Source organism: Oryctolagus cuniculus, chromosome 6 (genome assembly GCF_051225735.1).
Source record: "Oryctolagus cuniculus isolate XC-2025 breed Fujian yellow rabbit chromosome 6, ASM5122573v1, whole genome shotgun sequence".
Classification (NCBI taxonomy): domain Eukaryota; kingdom Metazoa; phylum Chordata; class Mammalia; order Lagomorpha; family Leporidae; genus Oryctolagus; species Oryctolagus cuniculus.
In genome coordinates this window covers 27187574-27195542 of record NC_142872.1, presented here as the reverse complement: position 1 = coordinate 27195542, position 7969 = coordinate 27187574, and positions in this window count along the sequence as shown.

Sequence of the window (7969 nt, the reverse complement as noted above, 5' to 3'; positions counted from 1 at the left end):
GCTGAGGCCAGGAGCTAGGAGCTCCACCCAGGTCTCCCATGTGGTAGAAGGAGCCAAAGCAGTTGGCCATCATCCACTGCCTCTCGTGCATTAGCAAGAAGGTGGGCTGGATATGTTGAGTAGCTGAGACTCGCAATGGCACACCAAAATGGGATGTGGGCATTCCAAGCAGCAGTTTAAACTGCTGTGCCACAGTGCCTGCCTCTGAGATACATATATGTATTTTAAAGATTTATTTATTCATTTGTAAGTCAGAGTTACACAGAGAGGAGAGAGGAGAGAGGAGAGAGGAGAGAGAGAGAGAGAGAGAGAGAGAGGAGTTTTCCATCCGATGGTTCACTCCCCAGTTGGCTGTAATGGCCAGAGCTATGCCAATCTGAAGCCAGGAGCCAGGAGCTTCTTCCAGGTCTCCTGCACAAGTGCAGGGACCTAAGCACTTGGGCCATCTTCTACTGCTTTCCCAGGCCACAGCAGAGAGCTGGATAGGAAGTGGAGCAGTCGGGTCTCAAACCGGTGCCCATATCGGATGCTGGTGCTTCTTCAGGCCAGGGTGTTAACCCACTGCACCACAGCACCAGCCCTCTGAGATATTTTTTACAGAATAGAGAAAACTTATGCAAATGGAAAATAATATAATCAGTCATAGAATTCTTTAATTTTGCACACAACTGAATTCATGACCCAGGAATTTGAAAGTTTAGTGCAGGATGAATAGGAAAATGAGAACACTGTCTTGTCGCCTCTGTATGTAACAAGAGGGAAGAAATCTGTCTTCTGCCATAAGCTGATAGGTTATACCAAAGTGCTGTGCACACGTTTGTTTTTGGTAATTTCTGGTGCATTAATACTTTGTTCTCACACTAGATGATAGTATGTTATCCTGGATAATTAAGATTATAACTTCATTAAGTTCCTGTCTCCAGAACTCAAACTAAAGAGGGGCAAAGAAGGAAATGCATAGCTTCCCTGTACCTTCCATTTTGTTCCTTCTTTACTTTATCAAAAATTTATTCATTCATTCGTGTCATCTTATATATGTCATGCACATATGAACACTTTACACATTATACATGTTCATTAAATAGATTTTCTTTGTGTTAAAAGAACAGAAGCATAATAAAGCAAAAAAAATTAATCTTGGTTGACATCTGGAAATTCCCTCTTCTCAGGCCTTGTGCCAGTCGTCTTAGAGTTAACCAAGAGATACACTGCATGTCTAACCTGGGATTTCCTACCTCAGCTTCTGTTTGGACGTTCTGAATAGTGAGGTAGTCCTTGAAGAAGAAAGCCAATGGCAGAAGCTTTGTGTCGTAGGTTCAGGGTGCCATGGATTAGTCTGATTTGAAAATGTCATGGAAGTATTTGAGAAGTCCTTTCCCAGCTCAGAAATACAGCCTCTTCTCTAATGCAGTTAGCTCTTTATAAGAACTATTCAGGGAGCCTGCGCTGTGACATAGTGGGTAAAGCCACTGCCTGCAGTGCCAGTATCCCATATTGGTGCTGGTTCGAGTCCCAGCTGATCCACTTCTGACCCAGCTCTCTGCTAATGGCCTGGGAAAGCAGTAGAAGATGGCCCAAGTCCTTGGGCCCCTGCACCCATGTAGGAGACCTGGAAGAAGCTCCTGGTTCCTGACTTTGGATCAGGACAACACTGTCCATTGTGGCCACCTAGGGAGTGAACCAGCAGATGGAAGACCTCTCTCTATCTCTGCCTCTCCCTCTCTGTAACTCTGCATTTCAAATAAATAAAATAAATCTTAAAAAAAGAAAAACTATTCAGATTAAGCTTTCATTTATGGTCCAGCGATGGCCCAGTTCTTCTCAGTTTGCTGTTTCTGTGACTTCAATTACTTTTCTTGGGTTCTCTGTTTTTATTAGTTGTTAGTAACATTTCCTATGTTAACTTTCATTTAAGATCCATAATTCCTTTCTAAATGTTAATTAAATCACAAACTTCCAAGCTTATGAGAGACTTTTTACTTCTGAAGAGAGAGTTCAGTGGTTTGTGTCAACTTGAGGCAGCGTTTTCCTACCTCACCAAAGGATGTGACCAAAGAAAAAGATCACTGTGCAGCAGTCATGCCTTAGCTGTCCTACTAATCTAAGTCCACGGAAAAAGCAAGGCTACTAAATAAAATCATGTTTCTTCCTTTCTTGCTTCCAGGGTGACCCAGGAAAACTCTCTGCCCCTATCCAAATCGCAAGTGGATTACACTGCTGTGATTGATGCCTTTTGTTTCCAAACCAAATTGTTTTTTATAGCCCACCCCCTGCCAGCACTTACCAAAGTGCCACTGCCATCAGCTCCAGAGGGAGTCCCTTCCTCTGGCTTCCCGGGCAGCAGCTGCACCTGATGGCAGGGAGCATAGAATGGGTGGAGAAAGCAACTGCAGACAAATGGGCAGCTAATCAGACCAACAGCCCCATCACTAGAACCATAAAAAAATTCCATTTTCTTCACTTGTCTCATTTGCATTTCTTGGCTGAAGGTGGGGAATGCACCTTGAAAAAGCTGGTGCTTCATATGGTCTCTGTCAAAGCGGGCTCAAATCCCCCTCCCCCTTTTCTTCAGACCAGCTGTGCTCATTCAGCCCAATTGTTGTCAAATCACTGCAGGCCTAATGTTTACTAAAAGAATAATTAGGAGATACTATGAATAACTTTATGCCAATGAATTGGACAAAGTAGGTGAAGTAGACAAACTCTTTGTAAAACAAACTACCAATAGTATGTCAACCTAAACCATAATTTCTGTTTTCTTTTAAATTTTCAAAGTTTTAGTTTCTCTCAATACTCAGTTTTTTTTTCCTTTTGAAGCAGCCCTACTGAGCTTGCTCAATGAACATTGTCAAGTTTCTGCTAGGAGCTGGTTACTTCTCATCACAAGTTATCAGATTGTGAGATAGAGAGGGCTGTAATTTTCTTTTTTTTTTTTTTTTTTTTTTTTGACAGGCAGAGTGGACAGTGAGAGAGAGACAGAGAGAAAGGTCTTCCTTTGCCGTTGGTTCACCCTCCAATGGCCGCCGCTGCAGCCGGCGCACCGCGCTGATCCTGGCAGGAGCCAGGAGCCAGGTGCTTTTTCCTGGTCTCCCATGGGGTGCAGGGCCCAAGCACCTGGGCCATCCTCCACTGCACTCCCTGGCCATAGCAGAGAGCTGGCCTGGAAGAGGGGCAACCGGGACAGAATCCGGCGCCCCAACCGGGACTAGAACCCGGTGTGCCGGCGCCGCAAGGTGGAGGATTAGCCTATTGAGCCACGGCGCCGGCTCGGCTGTAATTTTCTAAGAATAGGCATCTTCATCTTGGGCTGGGGACAGTTAATAAATCTTAATCAGGATTATAATATATCCTGATCATTCTGGGTGGTCTTTCCACTGAGACCAGAAGACAGCCTCTCTGGTCTTTATCTAGTCCTTGCCAATGTCAGAACTTTTCTGGGGGTCTTTAACATACATATGTGGTTAGTGCCTCCTCGCACCATAAAATGGTTAGACAAGGACCAATTTAAAGCAGTCAGTTCACAAAGAGGTTGAAGCTTTGGAAATAAACACATCCTTTTCAGTGGTGCTGGCTTTTATAAGGTGTCATTTAGCAAATGGACTGTAAAGAATTAGTCATGCCAAACTCCTAACTTTCAGAGGACTGGGTATGTACTAAACATACCCAGTGAGAATTTTTAGACTTTGAAGTGTCAGTCTTTCATTTCAAAGCTCAATTAACATGTTTTATATATAAGAGATCCCTCAAGTTCAAATCTAACTTTATTAGCTTTGTACCTTTTAGAGGTACAAATTCAACATATATATATATAGAAAACCATTATTAATTCCTTCTGGCCTCAGAGATAGTTTGAGAAAATGTAACATTTGAGGCACATGTTGTGATACAAATGTAATATTTTAGGCACATGTTGTGAAACAGCTAAGCTGCCTCTTAGGACACACGTATCCCATATCTGAGTGTCTAGGATCAACTCCTGCCTCAGCTTCCAATTTTAGCTTCCTGCTAATGTGCCTTGGAGGCAGCAGATGATGGCTCAAGTATTTGGGTCATTGCTACCCACATATCTGTCATTTTGCCTTTCAAATAAAAATTAAAAAGAAAAAGAAATTGACCTGGCCAGATTTGCTTTTTATTTTATTTTTTAATGATTTATTTATTTCAGAGGGAGAGACAGAGAGAGGGGTTTTCTATGTGCTGGTTCACTACCCAGCCAAGGCTGGGCCAGGCTGAAGCCAGTAGCCAGAAACTTCATCCAGGTCTCCTATGTGGGTGCAGGGACCCAAAGCACATGTGTTATTCTCTGCTACTTTCCCAGGCCATTAGCAGGGAGCTGGATTGGAAGTGGGGCAGCTAAGACTCAAACCATATAAGGTGCCAGTACTGTAGCAGCACTGGTCCCTAGTGCTTGTCTTTCTATACTTATCTCCCAGGATCTGCCTTTATGGACCAGGCTCCAACTGCAGTGGTCTCTTTGCCCACCCTGCTCTTTCCTGTCTATATTTGCTAAAGCCATCCTCTTCCTTTGCTTCCAGTGCTCCATATCACAAACACTGGAAGACTCTTTTACTCTTTTCTGCTACTGCAATTTGTATCGCAAGAGATAATCTAAGATTTTGCTTTAATCTATGGTTATCTCTTGCCTGTGAATCACTCAGACTTAATTTCTTGACTTTCTGGCAGTTAATATACTCCCTTGACATAATGTCCTAGGCAGTCCATGGTGAAATGATTTAGCATTTGACATATGGAAGCAGCAAAGCTGATTTCGGCATAACTCCATGACTTCCTAGCTTTGTGACCATGAGGATTGCTTCATTTTACTAAGACTCAGTTTCTTAATCTGTAAAAATGAGAATGATGATAGTGCCAATCTCAGAGGGTCATTGTGAGCCGTGAATGTGATAATATAAGTGAAAGTCCCCACCAGAGCCTGCTGGCACACAGTGACACTCTGTCGAAGGTTGTGATGATTATTTATCTCTAGGTATTTTTATATGTGAATTATATTCTCATCGTGATGAGAATAATGAAAGGATCATTATTGATTATTGCCAATTATCTAGTAAGCACTGTATTTAACATTATTTTCTCTACTATTTAATTCTCACAACAACCCTGAAGTTAAAAGTGATTTGATCTAGATGCCTTATATATGAGTTCGTGGGGCCAGGATTTTCTTTTTAAGATTGATTGATTTATTTGAAAGGCACATTTTTAGAGAAAGAGGGAGAGATAGAAAGAGATTTTCCATCCTCTGTTTCACTCCTCAAGTGGCCACAACAGCCAGGTCTGACCCAGGCCAAAACTGGGAGCCAGGAACTCCATCCTGGTGTCCCACGTGGGTAGCAGTGACCCAAGGGTTCAAGCCATCTGCCGCGGCCTTCCCAGGCAAATTAGCAGGAAATCTGCACTGGAAATAAAGTGTAGCTGAAACTCAAACTGGCACTCTGATATGGGATGCTGGAGTCATAGCAGTGGACATTTTCTTTTGTTATATGGGATCCTCAGCTTTGATGGGTGAGGAAAGACATTTTTATTCCCCTGCAGAACTGAATCATATTTGGCTTTAAACTTTTTCACACTACTTCATGGAGCTTTTTTACAGACACAAGAAGCTTCTTGTGTTCATTCACAGGAGAGAGTTATTATGTATAAGTCAATGGAGTAGAAGTCGAAGCCTTGTTGGTTTATGCTGTTGCTTTTCTTGGCTGACAGCTTTTCACTCAGAAAGCACCTCAAATCCCTTTTCTGTCACTCAAGACACGAACGTCCACATTTACACTTAAGTACTGCTTGTTCGTAGGAGGAAAAAAAAAACTTCACCAATTAATTTAAAACCACATAATCCGGCCGGCGCCGCGGCTCACTAGGCTAATCCTCCGCCTAGCGGCGCCGGCACACCGGGTTCTAGTCCCGGTCGGGGCGCCGGATTCTGTCCCGGTTGCCCCTCTTCCAGGCCAGCCCTCTGCTGTGGCCAGGGAGTGCAGTGGAGGATGGCCCAGGTGCTTGGGCCCTGCACCCCATGGGAGACCAGGAAAAGCACCTGGCTCCTGGCTCCTGCCATCGGATCAGCGCGGTGCGCTGGCCGCAGCGCGCCGGCCGCGGCGGCCATTGGAGGGTGAACCAACGGCAAAAGGAAGACCTTTCTCTCTGTCTCTCTCTCTCACTGTCCACTCTGCCTGTCAAAAAAAAAAAAAAAAAAAAAAAAAAAAAAAAAAAAACCACATAATCCAACCCCTTCATTTATAATTGAGCCAAACAAAGCACAAGATAGCTAATATACATGTCCAAGGTCACACATCACACAAGGCTGAATCTCAACCCGATCCAGGTCCATTCATTACAACAGGAGCCCCTTGAAAAGCAGTTATTTGAAAAGGGTATTGTCCTAGGCAGTTACAAATCAACATCTGCCGTCTGATTTGTGGTGTTAATTTAATAGCAACCCCTTTTGAAATATACAAATACATTTTCTTCAGCACAAGATTGAAATTAGATGTAATCATGGGACTATATGTGCCTTGGAAACTGTTGCTGCTTTGAAAGCTCTAAACTTCTAGAAGGCAGGAGTGGTTTATTCTGTGTGGCACTTAGTGGGCATGGAGGACCATGTGAAGGCTGAAATTTTAGAATTTGAAACAAAAGGTGTGAATACGCAATAAAACCTAATCCAACCCCCTCTCTTTGTAATTCAGACTTTGAAGCTAGAAAGTGATTTTAATGGCATTATATTAAAATTGGTAAAAAAAAAAAAATTAGCAGCTCTTATGCCACAATACTAAACAGCCTTTTTTTCTCCTTCCTTTTTTTAAAGTTTATTTTATTTATTTGAAAGGCAGTGCTTTCACGTAGCGGGTAAAGCCACCACCTGCAGGGACAGCATCCCATATGGGTATTGGTTCCAGTCCTGGCTGCCCCACCTCCAATCCAGCTCTCTGCTATGTCCTGGGAAAGTAGTGGAAGATGGCCCAAGTGCTTGTGCTCCTGCAGCCTCGGGAGAGAACTGGAGGAAGCTCCTGGCTTCGGATTGGCCCAGCTTTGGCCATTGTGGCCACTTGGGGAGTGAACCAGCAGATGGGAGACCTCTCTCTCTGTCTCTGCCTCTGCCTCTGCCTCTCTGTAACTCTGCCTTTCAAATAAATAAGTAAATGTATAAAAAAAGAAAGGCAGAATTACAGAGAGAGGGAGAGATCTTCCATGTGCTGGTTCACTCCCCAAATGGCTGCAACCTTTCCCATGCATTTTCCCCAGTTTAGGCTCAGATTCTGGCCAGGTGTTCTTTATCACAACATGATACCCAGGCTGGATCTTGAGAAATGAGGCTGAGCTGGACCACAGGACACCTGGGGAGATGAGTCCACTCCAGCCCTCAACCCAGCCCTGCCCTGGAGCTCCAGAGATTGTTTAGAGCCAACTCCAGGACACGGAGTCAGGGGGGTGGTGGGAGGGTGCGGGGCATAAATGGTTTCATGAAGTTCCCTTCCTCGCTGGCCTGGGATTAACCCATCTTTTCCCAGCCAGAGCTGTCCCTGCTGCCTGGCTTTCCTGGGGACTCTCATGTTAATCTATGGAATTGACCAGCTGAGTTTGACCGTGACTGGCTTTGTTTTGCAAAACAAAATTGGTAAGGCAGGCCTCATGCTGACTGACTGAATGGTGTCATCAATCCAATTCAAGGGGTGCCACAAAAGCGAGGAAATGAAACTTCAATTTCCTCCTCCTGTCAAATGATAGCTTATCATACCGATTATGACCCTTATGCAGCTCAGGGCAAAGTATTTTATTGCTGTTTTTGTGAAGAGCAATAAACCACTCTCTTTTCCTACTTTGTCCTCTGGTTCCCACCCCCCACTCCACGCCTGATTGATTAAGGTACATTGGAAAGAGCTGTTTTCTGTTGTCAGTGGTCAGAAAACCAAAAGCCTCCTTTTTATCTACACCAACCCATCATGATATTACCTTATCT